Source organism: Oncorhynchus tshawytscha, unplaced genomic scaffold (assembly GCF_018296145.1).
Source record: "Oncorhynchus tshawytscha isolate Ot180627B unplaced genomic scaffold, Otsh_v2.0 Un_scaffold_3804_pilon_pilon, whole genome shotgun sequence".
In the NCBI taxonomy this organism is placed as follows: domain Eukaryota; kingdom Metazoa; phylum Chordata; class Actinopteri; order Salmoniformes; family Salmonidae; genus Oncorhynchus; species Oncorhynchus tshawytscha.
Window position 1 is genome coordinate 98,677 of NW_024609450.1, and position 24,868 is coordinate 123,544.

Below are 24,868 nucleotides of genomic sequence, written 5' to 3' on the forward strand. Positions count from 1 at the left end.
GTGAGTTTGTGCTTCGGCAGTGAAAATAATCACCTAACGTGGGGCTCGAACCCACGACCCTGAGATTAAGAGTCTCATGCTCTACCGACTGAGCTAGCCAGGTACCTCAAAAGTGATTTTGACTTGGTTTGAATATCGTACATCCCAGTTTCTGCAAAATATGGGGATCAGTGAGTGTTGTTGATGGATCCTGTGATGCAATCTGTTAGCGTGTTGTACTTATACAGCAGTATACAGCAATTAGATGCGAAGGTTATGAGTTCAAGCCCCACCAGGAGCAAGTATTCTTCTTGAAGCCTCTGCCTGTCTATTTCTTGTCAAGAAAAGGAGCATTTACTCAACCCATTTAGGAGTTCAATTAATCGGTAATAGGTAAGTCATTGAGATGACAGGTCAGAGTGCAGGCAGAGATAGAATTCAAATTCTTAACCTTCTGCATCACCAGCTATGCAGGGTGGCAAGTCTGCTCGAAATTCCAAGCGAATGGTTGTTTGCTAAGTGAGTTTGTGCTTCGGCAGTGAAAATAATCACCTAACGTGGGGCTCGAACCCACGACCCTGAGATTAAGAGTCTCATGCTCTACCGACTGAGCTAGCAAGGTACCTCAAAAGTGATTTTGACTTGGTTTGAATATCGTACATCCCAGTTTCTGCAAAATATGGGGATCAGTGAGTGTTGTTTATGGATCCTGTGATGCAATCTGTTAGCGTGTTGTACTTATACAGCAGTATACAGCAATTAGATGCGAAGGTTATGAGTTCAAGCCCCACCAGGAGCAAGTATTCTTCTTGAAGCCTCTGCCTGTCTATTTCTTGTCAAGAAAAGGAGCATTTACTCAACCCATTTAGGAGTTCAATTAATCGGTAATAGGTAAGTCATTGAGATGACAGGTCAGAGTGCAGGCAGAGATAGAATACAAATTCATAGCCTTCTGTATCACCAGCTATGCAGGGTGGCAAGCCTGCTCGAAATTCCAAGCGAATGGTTGTTTGCTAAGTGAGTTGGTGCTTGGCAGAGAAAATAATCACCTAACGTGGGGCTCGAACCCACGACCCTGAGATTAAGAGTCTCATGCTCTACCGACTGAGCTAGCCAGGTACCTCAATAGTGATTTTGACTTGGTTTGAATATCGTACATCCCAGTTTCTGCAAAATATAGTGATCAGTGAGTGTTGTTGATGGATCCTGTGGTGCAATCTGTTAGCGTGTTGTACTTATACAGCAGTATACAGCAATTAGATGCGAAGGTTATGAGTTCAAGCCCCACCAGGAGCAAGTATTCTTCTTGAAGCCTCTGCCTGTCTATTTCTTGTCAAGAAAAGGAGCATTTACTCAACCCATTTAGGAGTTCAATTCATCGGTAATAGGTATGTCATTGAGATGACAGGTCAGAGTGCAGGCAGAGATAGAATACAAATTCATAGCCTTCTGTATCACCAGCTATGCAGGGTGGCAAGCCTGCTCGAAATTCCAAGCAAATGGTTGTTTGCTAGTGAGTTGGTGCTTCGGCAGAGAAAATAATCACCTAACGTGGGGCTCGAACCCACGACCCTGAGATTAAGAGTCTCATGCTCTACCGACTGAGCTAGCCAGGTACCTCAAAAGTGATTTTGACTTGGTTTGAATATCGTACATCCCAGTTTCTGCAAAATATGGTGATCAGTGAGTGTTGTTGATGGATCCTGTGATGCAATCTGTTAGCGTGTTGTACTTATACAGCAGTATACAGCAATTAGATGACAAGGTTATGAGTTCAAGCCCCACCAGGAGCAAGTATTCTTCTTGAAGCCTCTGCCTGTCTATTTCTTGTCAAGAAAAGGAGCATTTACTCAACCCATTTAGGAGTTCAATTAATCGGTAATAGGTAAGTCATTGAGATGACAGGTCAGAGTGCAGGCAGAGATAGAATACAAATTCATAGCCTTCTGTATCACCAGCTATGCAGGGTGGCAAGCCTGCTCGAATTCCAAGCAAATGGTTGTTTGCTAAGTGAGTTGGTGCTTCGGCAGAGAAAATAATCACCTAACGTGGGGCTCGAACCCACGACCCTGAGATTAAGAGTCTCATGCTCTACCGACTGAGCTAGCAAGGTACCTCAAAGTGATTTTGACTTGGTTTGAATATCGTACATCCCAGTTTCTGCAAAATATGGTGATCAGTGAGTGTTGTTGATGGATCCTGTGATGCAATCTGTTAGCGTGTTGTACTTATACAGCAGTATACAGCAATTAGATGACAAGGTTATGAGTTCAAGCCCCACCAGGAGCAAGTATTCTTCTTGAAGCCTCTGCCTGTCTATTTCTTGTCAAGAAAAGGAGCATTTACTCAACCCATTTAGGAGTTCAATTAATCGGTAATAGGTAAGTCATTGAGATGACAGGTCAGAGTGCAGGCAGAGATAGAATACAAATTCATAGCCTTCTGTATCACCAGCTATGCAGGGTGGCAAGCCTGCTCGAAAATTCCAAGCGAATGGTTGTTTGCTAAGTGAGTTGGTGCTTCGGCAGAGAAAATAATCACCTAACGTGGGGCTCGAACCCACGACCCTGAGATTAAGAGTCTCATGCTCAACCGACTGAGCTAGCAAGGTACCTCAAAGTATTTTTGACTTGGTTTGAATATCATACATCCCAGTTTCTGCAAAATATGGGGATCAGTGAGTGTTGTTTATGGATCCTGTGGTGCAATCTGTTAGCGTGTTGTACTTATACAGCAGTATACAGCAATTAGATGCGAAGGTTATGAGTTCAAGCCCCACCAGGAGCAAGTATTCTTCTTGAAGCCTCTGCCTGTCTATTTCTTGTCAAGAAAAGGAGCATTTACTCAACCCATTTAGGAGTTCAATTAATCGGTAATAGGTAAGTCATTGAGATGACAGGTCAGAGTGCAGGCAGAGATAGAATTCAAATTCTTAACCTTCTGCATCACCAGCTATGCAGGGTGGCAAGCCTGCTCGAAAGCCTGCTCGAAATTCAAGCGAATGGTTGTTTGCTAAGTGAGTTTGTGCTTCGGCAGAGAAAATAATCACCTAACGTGGGGCTCGAACCCACGACCCTGAGATTAAGAGTCTCATGCTCTACCGACTGAGCTAGCCAGGTACCTCAAAGTGATTTTGACTTGGTTTGAATATCGTACATCCCAGTTTCTGCAAAATATGGGGATCAGTGAGTGTTGTTGATGGATCCTGTGATGCAATCTGTTAGCGTGTTGTACTTATACAGCAGTATACAGCAATTAGATGCGAAGGTTATGAGTTCAAGCCCCACCAGGAGCAAGTATTCTTCTTGAAGCCTCTGCCTGTCTATTTCTTGTCAAGAAAAGGAGCATTTACTCAACCCATTTAGGAGTTCAATTAATCGGTAATAGGTAAGTCATTGAGATGACAGGTCAGAGTGCAGGCAGAGATAGAATACAAATTCATAGCCTTCTGCTTCACCAGCTATGCAGGGTGGCAAGCCTGCTCGAAATTCCAAGCAAATGGTTATTTGCTAAGTGAGTTTTTTGCTTCGGCAGATAAAATATTCACCTAACATGGGGCTCGAACCCACGACCCTGAGATTAAGAGTCTCATCCTCTACCGACTGAGCTAGCCAGGTAGCACAAAAGTGATTTTGACTTGGTTTGAATATCATACATCCCAGTTTCTGCAAAATATGGGGATCAGTGAGTGTTGTTGATGGATCCTGTGATGCAATCTGTTAGCGTGTTGTACTTATACAGCAGTATACAGCAATTAGATGAAGGTTATGAGTTCAAGCCCCACCAGGAGCAAGTATTCTTCTTGAAGCCTCTGCCTGTCTATTTCTTGTCAAGAAAAGGAGCATTTACTCAACCCATTTAGGAGTTCAATTAATCGGTAATAGGTAATGTCATTGAGATGACAGGTCAGAGTGCAGGCAGAGATAGAATACAAATTCATAGCCTTCTGTATCACCAGCTATGCAGGGTGGCAAGCCTGCTCGAAATTCCAAGCAAATGGTTATTTGCTAAGTGAGTTGGTGCTTCGGCAGAGAAACTATTCACCTAACGTGGGGCTCGAACCCACGACCCTGAGATTAAGAGTCTCATGCTCTAGCGACTGAGCTAGCCAGGTACCTCAATAGTGATTTTGACTTGGTTTGAATATCGTACATCCCAGTTTCTGCAAAATATGGTGATCAGTGAGTGTTGTTGATGGATCCTGTGATGCAATCTGTTAGCGTGTTGTACTTACAAGCCCCACCAGGAGCAAGAATTCTTCTTGAAGCCTCTGCCTGTCTATTTCTTGTCAAGAAAAGGAGCATTTACTCAACCCATTTAGGAGTTCAATTAATCGGTAATAGGTAAGTCATTGAGATGACAGGTCAGAGTGCAGGCAGAGATAGAATACAAATTCATAGCCTTCTGTATCACCAGCTATGCAGGGTGGCAAGCCTGCTCGAAATTCCAAGCAATGGTTGTTTGCTAAGTGAGTTGGTGCTTCGGCAGAGAAAATAATCACCTAACGTGGGGCTCGAACCCACGACCCTGAGATTAAGAGTCTCATGCTCTACCGACTGAGCTAGCCAGGTACCTCAAAAGTGATTTTGACTTGGTTTGAATATCGTACATCCCAGTTTCTGCAAAATATGGGGATCAGTGAGTGTTGTTGATGGATCCTGTGATGCAATCTGTTAGCGTGTTGTACTTATACAGCAGTATACAGCAATTAGATGACAAGGTTATGAGTTCAAGCCCCACCAGGAGCAAGTATTCTTCTTGAAGCCTCTGCCTGTCTATTTCTTGTCAAGAAAAGGAGCATTTACTCAACCCATTTAGGAGTTCAATTAATCGGTAATAGGTAAGTCATTGAGATGACAGGTCAGAGTGCAGGCAGAGATAGAATACAAATTCATAGCCTTCTGTATCACCAGCTATGCAGGGTGGCAAGCCTGCTCGAAATTCCAAGCGAATGGTTGTTTGCTAAGTGAGTTGGTGCTTCGGCAGAGAAAATAATCACCTAACGTGGGGCTCGAACCCACGACCCTGAGATTAAGAGTCTCATGCTCTACCGACTGAGCTAGCCAGGTACCTCAAAAGTGATTTTGACTTGGTTTGAATATCGTACATCCCAGTTTCTGCAAAATATGGGGATCAGTGAGTGTTGTTTATGGATCCTGTGGTGCAATCTGTTAGCGTGTTGTACTTATACAGCAGTATACAGCAATTAGATGACAAGGTTATGAGTTCAAGCCCCACCAGGAGCAAGTATTCTTCTTGAAGCCTCTGCCTGTCTATTTCTTGTCAAGAAAAGGAGCATTTACTCAACCCATTTAGGAGTTCAATTCATCGGTAATAGGTATGTCATTGAGATGACAGGTCAGAGTGCAGGCAGAGATAGAATACAAATTCATAGCCTTCTGTATCACCAGCTATGCAGGGTGGCAAGCCTGCTCGAAATTCCAAGCAAATGGTTGTTTGCTTAGTGAGTTGGTGCTTCGTCAGAGAAAATAATCACCTAACATGGGGCTCGAACCCACGACCCTGAGATTAAGAGTCTCATGCTCTACCGACTGAGCTAGCCAGGTACCTCAAAAGTGATTTTGACTTGGTTTGAATATCGTACATCACAGTTTCTGCAAAATATGGGGATCAGTGAGTGTTGTTGATGGATCCTGTGATGCAATCTGTTAGCGTGTTGTACTTATACAGCAGTATACAGCAATTAGATGCGAAGGTTATGAGTTCAAGCCCCACCAGGAGCAAGTATTCTTCTTGAAGCCTCTGCCTGTCTATTTCTTGTCAAGAAAAGGAGCATTTACTCAACCCATTTAGGAGTTCAATTAATCGGTAATAGGTAAGTCATTGAGATGACAGGTCAGAGTGCAGGCAGACATAGAATACAAATTCATAGCCTTCTGCTTCACCAGCTATGCAGGGTGGCAAGCCTGCTCGAAATTCCAAGCAAATGGTTGTTTGCTAAGTGAGTTGGTGCTTCGGCAGAGAAAATAATCACCCAACGTGGGGCTCAAACCCTCGACCCTGAGATTAAGAGTCTCATGCTCTACCGACTGAGCTAGCCAGGTACCTGAAAAGTGAGTTTGACTTGGTTTGAATATCGTACATCCCAGTTTCTGCAAAATATGGGGATCAGTGAGTGTTGTTGATGGATCCTGTGATGCAATCTGTTAGCGTGTTGTACTTATACAGCAGTATACAGCAATTAGATGCGAAGGTTATGAGTTCAAGCCCCACCAGGAGCAAGTATTCTTCTTGAAGCCTCTGCCTGTCTATTTCTTGTCAAGAAAAGGAGCATTTACTCAATTCATTTAGGAGTTCAATTAATCGGTAATAGGTATGTCATTGAGATGACAGGTCAGAGTGCAGGCAGAGATAGAATACAAATTCATAGCCTTCTGTATCACCAGCTATGCAGGGTGGCAAGCCTGCTCGAAGTTCCAAGCGAATGGTTGTTTGCTAAGTGAGTTGGTGCTTCGGCAGAGAAAATAATCACCTAACGTGGGGCTCGAACCCACGACCCTGAGATTAAGAGTCTCATGCTCTACCGACTGAGCTAGCCAGGTACCTCAAAAGTGATTTTGACTTGGTTTGAATATCGTACATCCCAGTTTCTGCAAAATATGGGGATCAGTGAGTGTTGTTGATGGATCCTGTGGTGCAATCTGTTAGCGTGTTGTACTTATACAGCAGTATACAGCAATTAGATGCGAAGGTTATGAGTTCAAGCCCCACAGGGAGCAAGTATTCTTCTTGAAGCCTCTGCCTGTCTATTTCTTGTCAAGAAAAGGAGCATTTACTCAACCCATTTAGGAGTTCAATTCATCGGTAATAGGTATGTCATTGAGATGACAGGTCAGAGTGCAGGCAGAGATAGAATACAAATTCATAGCCTTCTGTATCACCAGCTATGCAGGGTGGCAAGCCTGCTCGAAATTCCAAGCGAATGGTGTTTGTTTGCTTAGTGAGTTGGTGCTTCGGCAGAGAAAATAATCACCTAACGTGGGGCTCGAACCCACGACCCTGAGATTAAGAGTCTCATGCTCTACCGACTGAGCTAGCCAGGTACCTCAAAAGTGATTTTGACTTGGTTTGAATATCGTACATCCCAGTTTCTGCAAAATATGGGGATCAGTGAGTGTTGTTGATGGATCCTGTGATGCAATCTGTTAGCGTGTTGTACTTATACAGCAGTATACAGCAATTAGATGCGAAGGTTATGAGTTCAAGCCCCACCAGGAGCAAGTATTCTTCTTGAAGCCTCTGCCTGTCTATTTCTTGTCAAGAAAAGGAGCATTTACTCAACCCATTTAGGAGTTCAATTAATCGGTAATAGGTAAGTCATTGAGATGACAGGTCAGAGTGCAGGCAGAGATAGAATACAAATTCATAGCCTTCTGTATCACCAGCTATGCAGGGTGGCAAGCCTGCTCGAAATTCCAAGCGAATGGTAGTGAGTTGGTGCTTCGGCAGAGAAAATAATCACCTAACGTGGGGCTCGAACCCAGACCCTGAAAAAAGTCTCATGCTCTACCAACTGAGCTAGCCAGGTACCTCAATAGTGATTTTGCTTAGTTCAAACCCAGTATTCTTCTTGAAGCCTCTGCCCTATTTCTCCGGAAAATGATAATTTATTCAATCCATTTAGGAGTTCAATTCATCGGTAATAGGTATGTCATTGAGATGACAGGTCAGAGTGCAGGCAGAGATAGAATACAAATTCATAGCCTTCTGTATCACCAGCTATGCAGGGTGGCAAGCCTGCTCGAAATTCCAAGCGAATGGTTGTTTGCTTAGTGAGTTGGTGCTTCGGCAGAGAAAATAATCACCTAACGTGGGGCTCGAACCCACGACCCTGAGATTAAGAGTCTCATGCTCTACCGACTGAGCTAGCCAGGTAGCACATAAGTGATTTTGACTTGGTTTGAATATCGTACATCCCAGTTTCTGCAAAATATGGGGATCAGTGAGTGTTGTTGATGGATCCTGTGATGCAATCTGTTAGCGTGTTGTACTTATACAGCAGTATACAGCAATTAGATGACAAGGTTATGAGTTCAAGCCCCACCAGGAGCAAGTATTCTTCTTGAAGCCTCTGCCTGTCTATTTCTTGTCAAGAAAAGGAGCATTTACTCAACCCATTTAGGAGTTCAATTCATCGGTAATAGGTTTGTCATTGAGATGACAGTTCAGAGTGCAGGCAGAGATAGAATACAAATTCATAGCCTTCTGTATCACCAGCTACGCAGGGTGGCAAGCCTGCTCGAAATTCCAAGCAAATGGTTATTTGCTAAGTGAGTTAGTGCTTTAACAGAGAAAATAATCAAATAACGTGGGGCTCGAACCCACGACCCTGAGATTAAGAGTCTCATGCTCTACCGACTGAGCTAGCCAGGTGGCACATAAGTGATTTTGACTATGTTTGAATATCGTACATCACAGTTTCTGCAAAATATGGGGATCAGTGAGTGTTGTTGATGGATCCTGTGATGCAATCTGTTAGCGTGTTGTACTTATACAGCAGTATACAGCAATTAGATGCGAAGGTTATGAGTTCAAGCCCCACCAGGAGCAAGTATTCTTCTTGAAGCCTCTGCCTGTCTATTTCTTGTCAAGAAAAGGAGCATTTACTCAACCCATTTAGGAGTTCAATTAATCGGTAATAGGTAAGTCATTGAGATGACAGGTCAGAGTGCAGGCAGAGATAGAATACAAATTCATAGCCTTCTGCATCACCAGCTATGCAGGGTGGCAAGTCTGCTCGAAATTCCAAGCGAATGGTTGTTTGCTAAGTGAGTTTGTGCTTCGGCAGTGAAAATAATCACCCAACGTGGGGCTCAAACCCACGACCCTGAGATTAAGAGTCTCATGCTCTACCGACTGAGCTAGCCAGGTACCTCAAAAGTGATTTTGACTTGGTTTGAATATCTTGCATCCCAGTTTCTGCAAAATATGGGGATCAGTGAGTGTTGTTGATGGATCCTGTGATGCAATGTCTTAGCGTGTTGTACTTATACAGCAGTATACAGCAATTAGATGACAAGGTTATGAGTTCAAGCCCCACCAGGAGCAAGTATTCTTTTTGAAGCCTCTGCCTGTCTATTTCTTGTCAAGAAAAGGAGCATTTACTCAACCCATTTAGGAGTTCAATTCATCGGTAATAGGTTTGTCATTGAGATGACAGTTCAGAGTGCAGGCAGAGATAGAATACAAATTCATAGCCTTCTGTTTCACCAGCTATGCAGGGTGGCAAGCCTGCTCGAAATTCCAAGCAAATGGTTGTTTGCTAAGTGAGTTGGTGCTTCGGCAGAGAAAATAATCACCTAACGTGGGGCTCAAACCCACGACCCTGAGATTAAGAGTCTCATGCTCTACCGACTGAGCTAGCCAGGTACCTCAAAAGTGATTTTGACTTGGTTTGAATATCGTACATCCCAGTTTCTGCAAAATATGGGGATCAGTGAGTGTTGTTGATGGATCCTGTGATGCAATCTGTTAGCGTGTTGTACTTATACAGCAGTATACAGCAATTAGATGACAAGGTTATGAGTTCAAGCCCCACCAGGAGCAAGTATTCTTTTTGAAGCCTCTGCCTGTCTATTTCTTGTCAAGAAAAGGAGCATTTACTCAACCCATTTAGGAGTTCAATTCATCGGTAATAGGTTTGTCATTGAGATGACAGATCAGAGTGCAGGCAGAGATAGAATACAAATTCATAGCCTTCTGTATCACCAGCTATGCAGGGTGGCAAGCCTGCTCGAAATTCCAAGCGAATGGTTGTTTGCTTAGTGAGTTGGTGCTTCGGCAGAGAAAATAATCACCTAACGTGGGGCTCGAACCCACGACCCTGAGATTAAGAGTCTCATGCTCTACCGACTGAGCTAGCCAGGTAGCACATAAGTGATTTTGACTTGGTTTGAATATCGTACATCCCAGTTTCTGCAAAATATGGGGATCAGTGAGTGTTGTTGATGGATCCTGTGATGCAATCTGTTAGCGTGTTGTACTTATACAGCAGTATACAGCAATTAGATGCGAAGGTTATGAGTTCAAGCCCCACCAGGAGCAAGTATTCTTCTTGAAGCCTCTGCCTGTCTATTTCTTGTCAAGAAAAGGAGCATTTACTCAACCCATTTAGGAGTTCAATTAATCGGTAATAGGTAAGTCATTGAGATGACAGGTCAGAGTGCAGGCAGAGATAGAATACAAATTCATAGCCTTCTGTATCACCAGCTATGCAGGGTGGCAAGCCTGCTCAAAATTCCAAGCGAATGGTTGTTTGCTTAGTGAGTTGGTGCTTCGGCAGAGAAAATAATCACCTAACGTGGGGCTCTATCCCACGACCCTGAGATTAAGAGTCTCATGCTCTACCGACTGAGCTAGCCAGGTACCTCAAAAGCGATTTTGACTTGGTTTGAATATCGTACATCCCAGTTTCTGCAAAATATGGGGATCAGTGAGTGTTGTTGATGGATCCTGTGATGCAATCTGTTAGCGTGTTGTACTTATACAGCAGTATACAGCAATTAGATGCGAAGGTTATGAGTTCAAGCCCCACCAGGAGCAAGTATTCTTCTTGAAGCCTCTGCCTGTCTATTTCTTGTCGGAAAAGGAGCATTTATTCAACCCATTTAGGAGTTCAATTCATCGGTAATAGGTATGTCATTGAGATGACAGGTCAGAGTGCAGGCAGAGATAGAATACAAATTCATAGCCTTCTGTATCACCAGCTATGCAGGGTGGCAAGCCTGCTCGAAATTCCAAGCGAATGGTTGTTTGCTTAGTGAGTTGGTGCTTCGGCAGAGAAAATAATCACCTAACGTGGGGCTCGAACCCACGACCCTGAGATTAAGAGTCTCATGCTCTACCGACTGAGCTAGCCAGGTACCTCAAAAGTGATTTTGACTTGGTTTGATACATACATCCCAGTTTCTGCAAAATATGGGGATCAGTGAGTGTTGTTGATGGATCCTGTGATGCAATCTGTTAGCGTGTTGTACTTATACAGCAGTATACAGCAATTAGATGCGAAGGTTATGAGTTCAAGCCCCACCAGGAGCAAGTATTCTTCTTGAAGCCTCTGCCTGTCTATTTCTTGTCAAGAAAAGGAGCATTTACTCAACCCATTTAGGAGTTCAATTCATCGGTAATAGGTATGTCATTGAGATGACAGGTCAGAGTGCAGGCAGAGATAGAATACAAATTCATAGCCTTCTGTATCACCAGCTATGCAGGGTGGCAAGCCTGCTCGAAATTCCAAGCGAATGGTTGTTTGCTAAGTGAGTTGGTGCTTCGGCAGAGAAAATAATCACCTAACGTGGGGCTCGAACCCACGACCCTGAGATTAAGAGTCTCATGCTCTACCGACTGAGCTAGCCAGGTACCTCAAAAGTGATTTTGACTTGGTTTGAATATCGTACATCCCAGTTTCTGCAAAATATGGGGATCAGTGAGTGTTGTTGATGGATCCTGTGGTGCAATCTGTTAGCGTGTTGTACTTATACAGCAGTATACAGCAATTAGATGACGAAGGTTATGAGTTCAAGCCCCACCAGGAGCAAGTATTCTTCTTGAAGCCTCTGCCTGTCTATTTCTTGTCAAGAAAATGAGCATTTATTCAACCCATTTAGGAGTTCAATTCATCGGTAATAGGTATGTCATTGAGATGACAGGTCAGAGTGCAGGCAGAGATAGAATACAAATTCATAGCCTTCTGTATCACCAGCTATGCAGGGTGGCAAGCCTGCTCGAAATTCCAAGCGAATGGTTGTTTGCTTAGTGAGTTGGTGCTTCGGCAGAGAAAATAATCACCTAACGTGGGGCTCGAACCCACGACCCTGAGATTAAGAGTCTCATGCTCTACCGACTGAGCTAGCCAGGTACCTCAAAAGTGATTTTGACTTGGTTTGAATATCGTACATCCCAGTTTCTGCAAAATATGGGGATCAGTGAGTGTTGTTGATGGATCCTGTGATGCAATCTGTTAGCGTGTTGTACTTATACAGCAGTATACAGCAATTAGATGCGAAGGTTATGAGTTCAAGCCCCACCAGGAGCAAGTATTCTTCTTGAAGCCTCTGCCTGTCTATTTCTTGTCAAGAAAAGGAGCATTTACTCAACCCATTTAGGAGTTCAATTAATCGGTAATAGGTAAGTCATTGAGATGACAGGTCAGAGTGCAGGCAGAGATAGAATACAAATTCATAGCCTTCTGTATCACCAGCTATGCAGGGTGGCAAGCCTGCTCAAAATTCCAAGCGAATGGTTGTTTGCTTAGTGAGTTGGTGCTTCGGCAGAGAAAATAATCACCTAACGTGGGGCTCTATCCCACGACCCTGAGATTAAGAGTCTCATGCTCTACCGACTGAGCTAGCCAGGTACCTCAAAAGCGATTTTGACTTGGTTTGAATATCATCTTACATCCCAGTTTCTGCAAAATATGGGGATCAGTGAGTGTTGTTGATGGATCCTGTGATGCAATCTGTTAGCGTGTTGTACTTATACAGCAGTATACAGCAATTAGATGCGAAGGTTATGAGTTCAAGCCCCACCAGGAGCAAGTATTCTTCTTGAAGCCTCTGCCTGTCTATTTCTTGTCAAGAAAAGGAGCATTTACTCAACCCATTTAGGAGTTCAATTCATCGGTAATAGGTATGTCATTGAGATGACAGGTCAGAGTGCAGGCAGAGATAGAATACAAATTCATAGCCTTCTGTATCACCAGCTATGCAGGGTGGCAAGCCTGCTCGAAATTCCAAGCGAATGGTTGTTTGCTAAGTGAGTTGGTGCTTCGGCAGAGAAAATAATCACCTAACGTGGGGCTCGAACCCACGACCCTGAGATTAAGAGTCTCATGCTCTACCGACTGAGCTAGCAAGGTACCTCAAAGTGATTTTGACTTGGTTTGAATATCGTACATCCCAGTTTCTTCAAAATATGGGGATCAGTGAGTGTTGTTGATGGATCCTGTGGATGCAATCTGTTAGCGTGTTGTACTTATACAGCAGTATACAGCAATTAGATGCGAAGGTTATGAGTTCAAGCCCCACCAGGAGCAAGTATTCTTCTTGAAGCCTCTGCCTGTCTATTTCTTGTCAAGAAAAGGAGCATTTACTCAACCCATTTAGGAGTTCAATTAATCGGTAATAGGTATGTCATTGAGATGACAGGTCAGAGTGCAGGCAGAGATAGAATACAAATTCTTAGCCTTCTGTATCACCAGCTATGCAGGGTGGCAAGCCTGCTCGAAATTCCAAGCGAATGGTTGTTTGCTAAGTGAGTTTGTGCTTCGGCAGAGAAAATAATCACCTAACGTGGGGCTCGAACCCACGACCCTGAGATTAAGAGTCTCATGCTCTACCGACTGAGCTAGCCAGGTACCTCAAAAGTGATTTTGACTTGGTTTGAATATCGATCCCAGTTTCTGCAAAATATGGGGATCAGTGAGTGTTGATGGATCCTGTGATGCAATCTGTTAGCGTGTTGTACTTATACAGCAGTATACAGCAATTAGATGACAAGGTTATGAGTTCAAGCCCCACCAGGAGCAAGTATTCTTCTTGAAGCCTCTGCCTGTCTATTTCTTGTCAAGAAAAGGAGCATTTACTCAACCCATTTAGGAGTTCAATTCATCGGTAATAGGTTTGTCATTGAGATGACAGGTCAGAGTGCAGGCAGAGATAGAATACAAATTCATAGCCTTCTGTATCACCAGCTATGCAGGGTGGCAAGCCTGCTCGAAATTCCAAGCGAATGGTTGTTTGCTAAGTGAGTTGGTGATTCGGCAGAGAAAACAATCACCTAACATGGGGCTCAAACCCACGACCCTGAGATTAAGAGTCTCATGCTCTACCGACTGAGCTAGTCAGGTACCTCAAAAGAGATTTTGACTTGGTTTGAATATCATACATCCCAGTTTCTGCAAAATATGGGGATCAGTGAGTGTTGTTGATGGATCCTGTGATGCAATCTGTTAGCGTGTTGTACTTATACAGCAGTATACAGCAATTAGATGACAAGGTTATGAGTTCAAGCCCCACCAGGAGCAAGTATTCTTCTTGAAGCCTCTGCCTGTCTATTTCTTGTCAAGAAAAGGAGCATTTACTCAACCCATTTAGGAGTTCAATTCATCGGTAATAGGTATGTCATTGAGATGACAGGTCAGAGTGCAGGCAGAGATAGAATACAAATTCATAGCCTTCTGTATCACCAGCTATGCAGGGTGGCAAGCCTGCTCGAAATTCCAAGCGAATGGTTGTTTGCTTAGTGAGTTGGTGCTTCGTCAGAGAAAATAATAATCTAACGTGGGGCTCGAACCCACGACCCTGAGATTAAGAGTCTCATACTCTACCGACTGAGCTAGCAAGGTACCTCAAAGTGATTTTGACTTGGTTTGAATATCGTACATCCCAGTTTCTGCAAAATATGGTGATCGGTGAGTGTTGTTTATGGATCCTGTGGTGCAATCTGTTAGCGTGTTGTACTTACAAGCCCCACCAGGAGCAAGTATTCTTCTTGAAGCCTCTGCCTGTCTATTTCTTGTCAAGAAAAGGAGCATTTACTCAACCCATTTAGGAGTTCAATTAATCGGTAATAGGTAAGTCATTGAGATGACAGGTCAGAGTGCAGGCAGAGATAGAATACAAATTCATAGCCTTCTGTATCACCAGCTATGCAGGGTGGCAAGCCTGCTCAAAATTCCAAGCGAATGGTTGTTTGCTTAGTGAGTTGGTGCTTCGGCAGAGAAAATAATCACCTAACGTGGGGCTCGAACCCACGACCCTGAGATTAAGAGTCTCATGCTCTACCGACTGAGCTAGCCAGGTACCTCAAAAGTGATTTTGACTTGGTTTGAATATCTTGCATCCCAGTTTCTGCAAAATATGGGGATCAGTGAGTGTTGTTGATGGATCCTGTGATGCAATCTGTTAGCGTGTTGTACTTATACAGCAGTATACAGCAATTAGATGCGAAGGTTATGAGTTCAAGCCCCACCAGGAGCAAGTATTCTTCTTGAAGCCTCTGCCTGTCTATTTCTTGTCAAGAAAAGGAGCATTTACTCAACCCATTTAGGAGTTCAATTCATCGGTAATAGGTATGTCATTGAGATGACAGGTCAGAGTGCAGGCAGAGATAGAATACAAATTCATAGCCTTCTGTATCACCAGCTATGCAGGGTGGCAAGCCTGCTCAAAATTCCAAGCGAATGGTTGTTTGCTAAGTGAGTTGGTGATTCGGCAGAGAAAATAATCACCTAACGTGGGGCTCGAACCCACGACCCTGAGATTAAGAGTCTCATGCTCTACCGACTGAGCTAGTCAGGTATCTCAATAGTGATTTTGACTTGGTTTGAATATCGTACATCCCAGTTTCTGAAAAATATGGGTGATCAGTGAGTGTTGTTGATGGATCCTGTGGTGCAATCTGTTAGCGTGTTGTACTTATACAGCAGTATACAGCAATTAGATGCGAAGGTTATGAGTTCAAGCCCCACCAGGAGCAAGTATTCTTCTTGAAGCCTCTGCCTGTCTATTTCTTGTCAAGAAAAGGAGCATTTACTCAACCCATTTAGGAGTTCAATTAATCGGTAATAGGGAAGTCATTGAGATGAAAGGTCAGAGTGCAGGCAGACATAGAATTCAAATTCTTAACCTTCTGCATCACCAGCTATGCAGGGTGGCAAGACTGCTCGAAATTCCAAGCGAATGGTTGTTTGCTAAGTGAGTTCGTGCTTCGGCAGTGAAAATGGTCACCTAACGTGGGGCTCGAACCCACGACCCTGAGATTAAGAGTCTCATGCTCTACCGACTGAGCTAGCAAGGTACCTCAAAATGATTTTGACTTGGTTTGAATATCGTACATCCCAGTTTCTGAAAAATATGGTGATCACTGAGTGTTGTTTATGGAACCTGTGGTGCAATCTGTTAGCGTGTTGTACTTATACAGCAGTATACAGCAATTAGATGACAAGGTTATGAGTTCAAGCCCCACCAGGAGCAAGTATTCTTCTTGAAGCCTCTGCCTGTCTATTTCTTGTCAAGAAAAGGAGCATTTACTCAACCCATTTAGGAGTTCAATTCATCGGTAATAGGTTTGTCATTGAGATGACAGTTCAGAGTGCAGGCAGAGATTGAATACAAATTCATAGCCTTCTGTTTCACCAGCTATGCAGGGTGGCAAGCCTGCTCGAAATTCCAAGCAAATGGTTGTTTGCTAAGTGAGTTGGTGCTTCGGCAGAGAAAATAATCACCTAACGTGGGGCTCGAACCCACGACCCTGAGATTAAGAGTCTCATGCTCTACCGACTGAGCTAGCCAGGTACCTCAATAGTGATTTTGACTTGGTTTGAATATCGTACATCCCATTCAAAAAATATGGGATCAGTGAGTGTTGTTTATGGATCCTGTGGTGCAATCTGTTAGCGTGTTGTACTTATACAGCAGTATACAGCAATTAGATGACAAGGTTATGAGTTCAAGCCCCACCAGGAGCAAGTATTCTTCTTGAAGCCTCTGCCTGTCTATTTCTTGTCCGGAAAATGATAATTTATTCAATCCATTTAGGAGTTCAATTCATCGGTAATAGGTATGTCATTGAGATGACAGGTCAGAGTGCAGGCAGAGATAGAATACAAATTCATAGCCTTCTGTATCACCAGCTATGCAGGGTGGCAAGCCTGCTCGAAGTTCCAAGCGAATGGTTGTTTGCTAAGTGAGTTGGTGCTTCGGCAGAGAAAATTAGCACCTAACGTGGGGCTCGAACCCACGACCCTGAGATTAAAAGTCTCATGCCCTACCGACTGAGCTAGCCAGGTACCTCAATAGTTAAATTGACTTGGTTTGAATATCGTACATCCCAGTTTCTGCAAAATATGGTGATCAGTGAGTGTTGTTGATGGATCCTGTGATGCAATCTGTTAGCGTGTTGTACTTATACAGCAGTATACAGCAATTAGATGACAAGGTTATGAGTTCAAGCCCCTCCAGGAGCAAGTATTCTTCTTGAAGCCTCTGCCTGTCTATTTCTTGTCAAGAAAAGGAGCATTTACTCAATTCATTTAGGAGTTCAATTAATCGGTAATACGTAAGTCATTGAGATGACAGGTCAGAGTGCAGGCAGAGATAGAATACAAATTCATAGCCTTCTGTATCACCAGCTATGCAGGGTGGCAAGCCTGCTCGAAATTCCAAGCGAATGGTTGTTTGCTAAGTGAGTTGGTGCTTCGGCAGAGAAAATAATCACCTAACGTGGGGCTCGAACCCACGACCCTGAGATTAAAAGTCTCATGCCCTACCGACTGAGCTAGCCAGGTACCTCAATAGTGATTTTGACTTGGTTTGAATATCGTACATCCCAGTTTCTGCAAAATATGGTGATCAGTGAGTGTTGTTGATGGATCCTGTGATGCAATCTGTTAGCGTGTTGTACTTATACAGCAGTATACAGCAATTAGATGACAAGGTTATGAGTTCAAGCCCCACCAGGAGCAAGTATTCTTCTTGAAGCCTCTGCCTGTCTATTTCTTGTCCGGAAAATGATAATTTATTCAATCCATTTAGGAGTTCAATTCATCGGTAATAGGTATGTCATTGAGATGACAGGTCAGAGTGCAGGCAGAGATAGAATACAAATTCATAGCCTTCTGTATCACCAGCTATGCAGGGTGGCAAGCCTGCTCGAAGTTCCAAGCGAATGGTTGTTTGCTAAGTGAGTTGGTGCTTCGGCAGAGAAAATAATCAAATAACGTGGAGCTCGAACCCACGACCCTGAGATTTAAAGTCTCATGCTCTACCGACTGAGCTAGCCAGGTACCTCAATAGTGATTTTGACTTGGTTTGAATATCGTACATCCCAGTTTCTGCAAAATATGGTGATCAGTGAGTGTTGTTGATGGATCCTGTGATGCAATCTGTTAGCGTGTTCTACTTATACAGCAGTATACAGCAATTAGATGCGAAGGTTATGAGTTCAAGCCCCACCAGGAGCAAGTATTCTTCTTGAAGCCTCTGCCTGTCTATTTCTTGTCAAGAAAAGGAGCATTTACTCAACCCATTTAGGAGTTCAATTAATCGGTAATAGGTAAGTCATTGAGATGACAGGTCAGAGTGCAGGCAGAGATAGAATACAAATTCTTAACCTTCTGCATCACCAGCTATGCAGGGTGGCAAGCCTGCTCGAAATTCCAAGCGAATGGTTGTTTGCTAAGTGAGTTTGTGCTTCGGCAGAGAAAATAATCACCTAACGTGGGGCTCGAACCCACGACCCTGAGATTAAGAGTCTCATGCTCTACCAACTGAGCTAGCCAGGTACCTCAATAGTGATTTTGACTTGGTTTGAATATCGTACATCCCAGTTTCTGCAAAATATGGTGATCAGTGAGTGTTGTTGATGGATCCTGTGATGCAATCTGTTAGCGTGTTGTACTTATACAGCAGTATACAGCAATTAGATGACAAGGTTATGAGTTCAAGCCCCACCAGGAGCAAGTATTCTTTTTGAAGCCTCTGCCTGTCTATTTCTTGTCAAGAACAGGAGCATTTACTCAACCCATTTAGGAGTTCAATTCATCGGTAATAGGTTTGTCATTGAGATGACAGTTCAGAGTGCAGGCAGAGATAGAATACAAATTCATAGCCTTCTGTTTCACCAGCTATGCAGGGTGGCAAGCCTGCTCGAAATTCCAAGCAAATGGTTATTTGCTAAGTGAGTTGGTGCTTCGGCAGAGAAAATATTCACCTAACGTGGGGCTCGAACCCACGACCCTGAGATTAAGAGTCTCATGCTCTAGCGACTGAGCTAGCCAGGTACCTCAATAGTGATTTTGACTTGGTTTGAATATCGTACATCCCAGTTTCTGCAAAATATGGGGATCAGTGAGTGTTGTTGATGGATCCTGTGATGCAATCTGTTAGCGTGTTATACTTATACAGCAGTATACAGCAATTAGATGCAAAGGTTATGAGTTCAAGCCCCACCAGGAGCAAGTATTCTTCTTGAAGCCTCTGCCTGTCTATTTCTTGTCAAGAAAATGAGCATTTATTCAACCCATTTAGGAGTTCAATTCATCGGTAATAGGTATGTCATTGAGATGACAGGTCAGAGTGCAGGCAGAGATAGAATACAAATTCATAGCCTTCTGTATCACCAGCTATGCAGGGTGGCAAGCCTGCTCGAAATTCCAAGCGAATGGTTGTTTGCTAAGTGAGTTGGTGCTTCGGCAGAGAAAATAATCACCTAACGTGGGGCTCGAACCCACGACCCTGAGATTAAAAGTCTCATGCTCTACCAACTGAGCTAGCCAGGTACCTCAATAGTGATTTTGACTTGGTTTGAATATCGTACATCCCAGTTTCTGAAAAATATGGTGATCAGTGAGTGTTGTTTATGGATCCTGTGGTGCAATCTGTTAGCGTGTTGTACTTATACAGCAGTATACAGCAATTAGATGACAAGGTTATGAGTTCAAGCCCCACCAGGAGCAAGTATTCTTCTTGAAGCCTCTGCCTGTCTATTTCTTGTCCGGAAAATGATAATTTATTCAACCCATTTAGGAGTTCAATTCATCGGTAATAGGTATGTCATTGAGATGACAGGTCAGAGTGCAGGCAGAGATAGAATACAAATTCATAGCCTTCTGTATCACCAGCTATGCAGGGTGGCAAGCCTGCTCGAAATTCCAAGCGAATGGTTGTTTGCTAAGTGAGTTGGTGCTTCGGCAGAGAAAATTAGCACCTAACGTGGGGCTCGAACCCACGACCCTGAGATTAAAAGTCTCATGCTCTACCAACTGAGCTAGCCAGGTACCTCAATAGTGATTTTGACTTGGTTTGAACATTTTACATCCCAGTTTCTGCAAAATATGGTGATCAGTGAGTGTTGTTGATGGATCCTGTGGTGCAATCTGTTAGCGTGTTGTACTTACAAGCCCCACCAGGAGCAAGAATTCTTCTTGAAGCCTCTGCCTGTCTATTTCTTGTCAAGAAAAGGAGCATTTACTCAACCCATTTAGGAGTTCAATTAATCGGTAATAGGTAAGTCATTGAGATGACAGGTCAGAGTGCAGGCAGAGATAGAATTCAAATTCTTAACCTTCTGCATCACCAGCTATGCAGGGTGGCAAGCCTGCTCGAAATTCCAAGCGAATGGTTGTTTGCTAAGTGAGTTTGTGCTTCGGCAGTGAAAATAATCACCTAACGTGGGGCTCGAACCCACGACCCTAAGATTAAAAGTCTCATGCTCTACCAACTGAGCTAGCCAGGTACCTCAATAGTTATTTTGACTTGGTTTGAATATCGTACATCCCAGTTTCTGAAAAATATGGTGATCACTGAGTGTTGTTTATGGATCCTGTGGTGCAATCTGTTAGCGTGTTGTACTTATACAGCAGTATACAGCAATTAGATGACAAGGTTATGAGTTCAAGCCCCACCAGGAGCAAGTATTCTTTTTGAAGCCTCTGCCTGTCTATTTCTTGTCAAGAAAAGGAGCATTTACTCAACCCATTTAGGAGTTCAATTCATCGGTAATAGGTTTGTCATTGAGATGACAGGTCAGAGTGCAGGCAGAGATAGAATACAAATTCATAGCCTTCTGTATCACCAGCTATGCAGGGTGGCAAGCTTGTTCGAAATTACAAGCAAATGGTTATTTGCTAAGTGAGTTAGTGCTTTAACAGAGAAAATAATCACCTAACGTGGGGCTCGAACCCACGACCCTGAGATTAAAAGTCTCATGCCCTACCGACTGAGCTAGCCAGGTACCTCAATAGTGATTTTGACTTGGTTTGAATATCGTACATCCCAGTTTCTGCAAAATATGGTGATCAGTGAGTGTTGTTGATGGATCCTGTGATGCAATCTGTTAGCGTGTTGTACTTATACAGCAGTATACAGCAATTAGATGCGCAGGTTATGAGTTCAAGCCCCACCAGGAGCAAGTATTCTTCTTGAAGCCTCTGCCTGTCTATTTCTTGTCAAGAAAAGGAGCATTTACTCAACCCATTTAGGAGTTCAATTAATCGGTAATAGGTATGTCATTGAGATGACAGGTCAGAGTGCAGGCAGAGATAGAATACAAATTCATAGCCTTCTGTATCACCAGCTATGCAGGGTGGCAAGCCTGCTCGAAATTCCAAGCGAATGGTTGTTTGCTAAGTGAGTTGGTGCTTTAACAGAGAAAATAATCAAATAACGTGGGGCTCGAACCCACGACCCTGAGATTAAAAGTCTCATGCTCTACCGACTGAGCTAGCCAGGTACCTCAATAGTGATTTTGACTTGGTTTGAATATCGTACATCCCAGTTTCTGCAAAATATGGTGATCAGTGAGTGTTGTTGATGGATCCTGTGATGCAATCTGTTAGCGTGTTGTACTTATACAGCAGTATACAGCAATTAGATGCGAAGGTTATGAGTTCAAGCCCCACCAGGAGCAAGTATTCTTCTTGAAGCCTCTGCCTGTCTATTTCTTGTCAAGAAAAGGAGCATTTACTCAACCCATTTAGGAGTTCAATTCATCGGTAATAGGTATGTCATTGAGATGACAGGTCAGAGTGCAGGCAGAGATAGAATACAAATTCATAGCCTTCTGTATCACCAGCTATGCAGGGTGGAAAGCCTGCTCGAAATTCCAAGCGAATGGTTGTTTGCTAAGTGAGTTGGTGCTTCGGCAGAGAAAATAATCACCTAACGTGGGGCTCAAACCCACGACCCTGAGATTAAGAGTCTCATGCTCTACCGACTGAGCTAGTCAGGTACCTCGAAAGTGATTTTGACTTGGTTTGAATATCATACATCCCAGTTTCTGCAAAATATGGTGATCAGTGAGTGTTGTTGATGGATCCTGTGATGCAATCTGTTAGCGTGTTGTACTTATACAGCAGTATACAGCAATTAGATGCGAAGGTTATGAGTTCAAGCCCCACCAGGAGCAAGTATTCTTCTTGAAGCCTCTGCCTGTCTATTTCTTGTCAAGAAAAGGAGCATTTACTCAACCCATTTAGGAGTTCAATTCATCGGTAATAGGTATGTCATTGAGATGACAGGTCAGAGTGCAGGCAGAGATTGAATACAAATTCATAGCCTTCTGTATAACCAGCTATGCAGGGTGGAAAGCCTGCTCGAAATTCCAAGCGAATGGTTGTTTGCTAAGTGAGTTGGTGCTTCGGCAGAGAAAATAATCACCTAACGTGGGGCTCGAACCCACGACCCTGAGATTAAGAGTCTCATGCTCTACCGACTGAGCTAGCCAGGTACCTCAAAAGTGATTTTGACTTGGTTTGAATATCGTACATCCCAGTTTCTGCAAAATATGGGGATCAGTGAGTGTTGTTGATGGATCCTGTGATGCAATCTGTTAGCGTGTTGTACTTATACAGCAGTATACAGCAATTAGATGCGAAGGTTATGAGTTCAAGCCCCACCAGGAGCAAGTATTCTTCTTGAAGCCTCTGCCTGTCTATTTCTTGTCAAGAAAAGGAGCATTTACTCAACCCATTTAGGAGTTCAATTAATCGGTAATAGGTAAGTCATTGAGATGACAGGTCAGAGTGCAGGCAGAGATAGAATACAAATTCATAGCCTTCTGTATCACCAGCTATGCAGGGTGGCAAGCCTGCTCGAAATTCCAAGCGAATGGTTGTTTGCTAAGTGAGTTGGTGCTTCGGCAGAGAAAATAATCACCTAACGTGGGGCTCGAACCCACGACCCTGAGATTAAGAGTCTCATGCTCTACCGACTGAGCTAGCCAGGTACCTCAATAGTGATTTTGACTTGGTTTGAATATCGTACATCCCAGTTTCTGCAAAATATGGGGATCAGTGAGTGTTGTTTATGGATCCTGTGGTGCAATCTGTTAGCGTGTTGTACTTATACAGCAGTATACAGCAATTAGATGCGAAGGTTATGAGTTCAAGCCCCACCAGGAGCAAGTATTCTTCTTGAAGCCTCTGCCTGTCTATTTCTTGTCAAGAAAAGGAGCATTTACTCAACCCATTTAGGAGTTCAATTCATCGGTAATAGGTATGTCATTGAGATGACAGGTCAGAGTGCAGGCAGAGATAGAATACAAATTCATAGCCTTCTGTATCACCAGCTATGCAGGGTGGCAAGCCTGCTCGAAATTCCAAGCGAATGGTTGTTTGCTTAGTGAGTTGGTGCTTCGGCAGAGAAAATAATCACCTAACGTGGGGCTCGAACCCACGACCCTGAGATTAAGAGTCTCATGCTCTACCGACTGAGCTAGCCAGGTACCTCAAAAGTGATTTTGACTTGGTTTGAATATCGTACATCCCAGTTTCTGCAAAATATGGGGATCAGTGAGTGTTGTTGATGGATCCTGTGATGCAATCTGTTAGCGTGTTGTACTTATACAGCAGTATACAGCAATTAGATGCGAAGGTTATGAGTTCAAGCCCCACCAGGAGCAAGTATTCTTCTTGAAGCCTCTGCCTGTCTATTTCTTGTCAAGAAAAGGAGCATTTACTCAACCCATTTAGGAGTTCAATTAATCGGTAATAGGTAAGTCATTGAGATGACAGGTCAGAGTGCAGGCAGAGATAGAATACAAATTCATAGCCTTCTGTATCACCAGCTATGCAGGGTGGCAAGCCTGCTCGAAATTCCAAGCGAATGGTTGTTTGCTAAGTGAGTTGGTGCTTCGGCAGAGAAAATAATCACCTAACGTGGGGCTCGAACCCACGACCCTGAGATTAAGAGTCTCATGCTCTACCGACTGAGCTAGCCAGGTACCTCAAAAGTGATTTTGACTTGGTTTGAATATCGTACATCCCAGTTTCTGCAAAATATGGGGATCAGTGAGTGTTGTTGATGGATCCTGTGATGCAATCTGTTAGCGTGTTGTACTTATACAGCAGTATACAGCAATTAGATGACAAGGTTATGAGTTCAAGCCCCACCAGGAGCAAGTATTCTTCTTGAAGCCTCTGCCTGTCTATTTCTTGTCAAGAAAAGGAGCATTTACTCAACCCATTTAGGAGTTCAATTCATCGGTAATAGGTATGTCATTGAGATGACAGGTCAGAGTGCAGGCAGAGATAGAATACAAATTCATAGCCTTCTGTATCACCAGCTATGCAGGGTGGCAAGCCTGCTCGAAATTCCAAGCGAATGGTTGTTTGCTAAGTGAGTTGGTGCTTCGGCAGAGAAAATAATCACCTAACGTGGGGCTCGAACCCACGACCCTGAGATTAAGAGTCTCATGCTCTACCGACTGAGCTAGCCAGGTACCTCAATAGTGATTTTGACTTGGTTTGAATATCGTACATCCCAGTTTCTGCAAAATATGGGGATCAGGAGTGTTGTTGATGGATCCTGTGGTGCAATCTGTTAGCGTGTTGTACTTATACAGCAGTATACAGCAATTAGATGCGAAGGTTATGAGTTCAAGCCCCACCAGGAGCAAGTATTCTTCTTGAAGCCTCTGCCTGTCTATTTCTTGTCAAGAAAAGGAGCATTTACTCAACCCATTTAGGAGTTCAATTAATCGGTAATAGGTAAGTCATTGAGATGACAGGTCAGAGTGCAGGCAGAGATAGAATTCAAATTCTTAACCTTCTGCATCACCAGCTATGCAGGGTGGCAAGCCTGCTCGAAATTCCAAGCAAATGGTTGTTTGCTAAGTGAGTTGGTGCTTCGGCAGAGAAAATAATCACCTAACGTGGGGCTCGAACCCACGACCCTGAGATTAAGAGTCTCATGCTCTACCGACTGAGCTGGAAAGGTACCTCAAAGTGATTTTGACTTGGTTTGAATATCGTACATCCCAGTTTCTTCAAAATATGGGGATCAGTGAGTGTTGTTTATGGATCCTGTGGTGCAATCTGTTAGCGTGTTGTACTTACACAGCAGTATACAGCAATTAGATGCGAAGGTTA

The 24,868-nt window shown here is 43.5% G+C and overlaps 34 non-coding genes across 34 annotated transcripts; all 34 read right to left on the minus strand.

Annotated features, from left to right (window-relative positions):
* Nucleotides 1–30: 30 nt before the first annotated feature.
* Nucleotides 31–103, minus strand: trnak-cuu. The gene has a single exon. It is a non-coding gene; the product is annotated as a tRNA-Lys (tRNA).
* A 425-nt stretch (nt 104–528) lies between these two features.
* On the minus strand, nt 529–601 carry trnak-cuu. Its single transcript has one exon. It is a non-coding gene; the product is annotated as a tRNA-Lys (tRNA).
* Nucleotides 602–1,025: 424 nt separating this feature from the next.
* trnak-cuu lies at nt 1,026–1,098 on the minus strand. Its single transcript has one exon. It is a non-coding gene; the product is annotated as a tRNA-Lys (tRNA).
* Nucleotides 1,099–1,522: 424 nt separating this feature from the next.
* trnak-cuu lies at nt 1,523–1,595 on the minus strand. Its single transcript has one exon. It is a non-coding gene; the product is annotated as a tRNA-Lys (tRNA).
* Nucleotides 1,596–2,019: 424 nt separating this feature from the next.
* Nucleotides 2,020–2,092, minus strand: trnak-cuu. The gene has a single exon. It is a non-coding gene; the product is annotated as a tRNA-Lys (tRNA).
* A 933-nt stretch (nt 2,093–3,025) lies between these two features.
* trnak-cuu lies at nt 3,026–3,098 on the minus strand. Its single transcript has one exon. It is a non-coding gene; the product is annotated as a tRNA-Lys (tRNA).
* A 1,379-nt stretch (nt 3,099–4,477) lies between these two features.
* trnak-cuu lies at nt 4,478–4,550 on the minus strand. Its single transcript has one exon. It is a non-coding gene; the product is annotated as a tRNA-Lys (tRNA).
* Nucleotides 4,551–4,975: 425 nt separating this feature from the next.
* trnak-cuu lies at nt 4,976–5,048 on the minus strand. The gene has a single exon. It is a non-coding gene; the product is annotated as a tRNA-Lys (tRNA).
* Nucleotides 5,049–6,469: 1,421 nt separating this feature from the next.
* trnak-cuu lies at nt 6,470–6,542 on the minus strand. The gene has a single exon. It is a non-coding gene; the product is annotated as a tRNA-Lys (tRNA).
* A 428-nt stretch (nt 6,543–6,970) lies between these two features.
* On the minus strand, nt 6,971–7,043 carry trnak-cuu. Its single transcript has one exon. It is a non-coding gene; the product is annotated as a tRNA-Lys (tRNA).
* A 759-nt stretch (nt 7,044–7,802) lies between these two features.
* trnak-cuu lies at nt 7,803–7,875 on the minus strand. Its single transcript has one exon. It is a non-coding gene; the product is annotated as a tRNA-Lys (tRNA).
* A 1,919-nt stretch (nt 7,876–9,794) lies between these two features.
* trnak-cuu lies at nt 9,795–9,867 on the minus strand. Its single transcript has one exon. It is a non-coding gene; the product is annotated as a tRNA-Lys (tRNA).
* Nucleotides 9,868–10,789: 922 nt separating this feature from the next.
* trnak-cuu lies at nt 10,790–10,862 on the minus strand. The gene has a single exon. It is a non-coding gene; the product is annotated as a tRNA-Lys (tRNA).
* Nucleotides 10,863–11,285: 423 nt separating this feature from the next.
* On the minus strand, nt 11,286–11,358 carry trnak-cuu. The gene has a single exon. It is a non-coding gene; the product is annotated as a tRNA-Lys (tRNA).
* Nucleotides 11,359–11,784: 426 nt separating this feature from the next.
* trnak-cuu lies at nt 11,785–11,857 on the minus strand. Its single transcript has one exon. It is a non-coding gene; the product is annotated as a tRNA-Lys (tRNA).
* A 926-nt stretch (nt 11,858–12,783) lies between these two features.
* trnak-cuu lies at nt 12,784–12,856 on the minus strand. Its single transcript has one exon. It is a non-coding gene; the product is annotated as a tRNA-Lys (tRNA).
* Nucleotides 12,857–13,281: 425 nt separating this feature from the next.
* On the minus strand, nt 13,282–13,354 carry trnak-cuu. The gene has a single exon. It is a non-coding gene; the product is annotated as a tRNA-Lys (tRNA).
* A 1,374-nt stretch (nt 13,355–14,728) lies between these two features.
* On the minus strand, nt 14,729–14,801 carry trnak-cuu. Its single transcript has one exon. It is a non-coding gene; the product is annotated as a tRNA-Lys (tRNA).
* A 425-nt stretch (nt 14,802–15,226) lies between these two features.
* Nucleotides 15,227–15,299, minus strand: trnak-cuu. Its single transcript has one exon. It is a non-coding gene; the product is annotated as a tRNA-Lys (tRNA).
* A 426-nt stretch (nt 15,300–15,725) lies between these two features.
* Nucleotides 15,726–15,798, minus strand: trnak-cuu. Its single transcript has one exon. It is a non-coding gene; the product is annotated as a tRNA-Lys (tRNA).
* Nucleotides 15,799–16,222: 424 nt separating this feature from the next.
* Nucleotides 16,223–16,295, minus strand: trnak-cuu. The gene has a single exon. It is a non-coding gene; the product is annotated as a tRNA-Lys (tRNA).
* Nucleotides 16,296–16,716: 421 nt separating this feature from the next.
* Nucleotides 16,717–16,789, minus strand: trnak-uuu. Its single transcript has one exon. It is a non-coding gene; the product is annotated as a tRNA-Lys (tRNA).
* A 425-nt stretch (nt 16,790–17,214) lies between these two features.
* On the minus strand, nt 17,215–17,287 carry trnak-uuu. The gene has a single exon. It is a non-coding gene; the product is annotated as a tRNA-Lys (tRNA).
* A 923-nt stretch (nt 17,288–18,210) lies between these two features.
* trnak-cuu lies at nt 18,211–18,283 on the minus strand. Its single transcript has one exon. It is a non-coding gene; the product is annotated as a tRNA-Lys (tRNA).
* Nucleotides 18,284–19,206: 923 nt separating this feature from the next.
* On the minus strand, nt 19,207–19,279 carry trnak-uuu. The gene has a single exon. It is a non-coding gene; the product is annotated as a tRNA-Lys (tRNA).
* Nucleotides 19,280–19,704: 425 nt separating this feature from the next.
* On the minus strand, nt 19,705–19,777 carry trnak-uuu. Its single transcript has one exon. It is a non-coding gene; the product is annotated as a tRNA-Lys (tRNA).
* Nucleotides 19,778–20,162: 385 nt separating this feature from the next.
* trnak-uuu lies at nt 20,163–20,235 on the minus strand. The gene has a single exon. It is a non-coding gene; the product is annotated as a tRNA-Lys (tRNA).
* A 425-nt stretch (nt 20,236–20,660) lies between these two features.
* trnak-uuu lies at nt 20,661–20,733 on the minus strand. The gene has a single exon. It is a non-coding gene; the product is annotated as a tRNA-Lys (tRNA).
* Nucleotides 20,734–21,158: 425 nt separating this feature from the next.
* On the minus strand, nt 21,159–21,235 carry trnak-uuu. Its single transcript has one exon. It is a non-coding gene; the product is annotated as a tRNA-Lys (tRNA).
* Nucleotides 21,236–22,154: 919 nt separating this feature from the next.
* On the minus strand, nt 22,155–22,227 carry trnak-cuu. Its single transcript has one exon. It is a non-coding gene; the product is annotated as a tRNA-Lys (tRNA).
* Nucleotides 22,228–22,652: 425 nt separating this feature from the next.
* Nucleotides 22,653–22,725, minus strand: trnak-cuu. Its single transcript has one exon. It is a non-coding gene; the product is annotated as a tRNA-Lys (tRNA).
* Nucleotides 22,726–23,150: 425 nt separating this feature from the next.
* trnak-cuu lies at nt 23,151–23,223 on the minus strand. Its single transcript has one exon. It is a non-coding gene; the product is annotated as a tRNA-Lys (tRNA).
* A 425-nt stretch (nt 23,224–23,648) lies between these two features.
* trnak-cuu lies at nt 23,649–23,721 on the minus strand. Its single transcript has one exon. It is a non-coding gene; the product is annotated as a tRNA-Lys (tRNA).
* A 425-nt stretch (nt 23,722–24,146) lies between these two features.
* trnak-cuu lies at nt 24,147–24,219 on the minus strand. The gene has a single exon. It is a non-coding gene; the product is annotated as a tRNA-Lys (tRNA).
* Between the last annotated feature and the right edge of the window lie 649 nt (nt 24,220–24,868).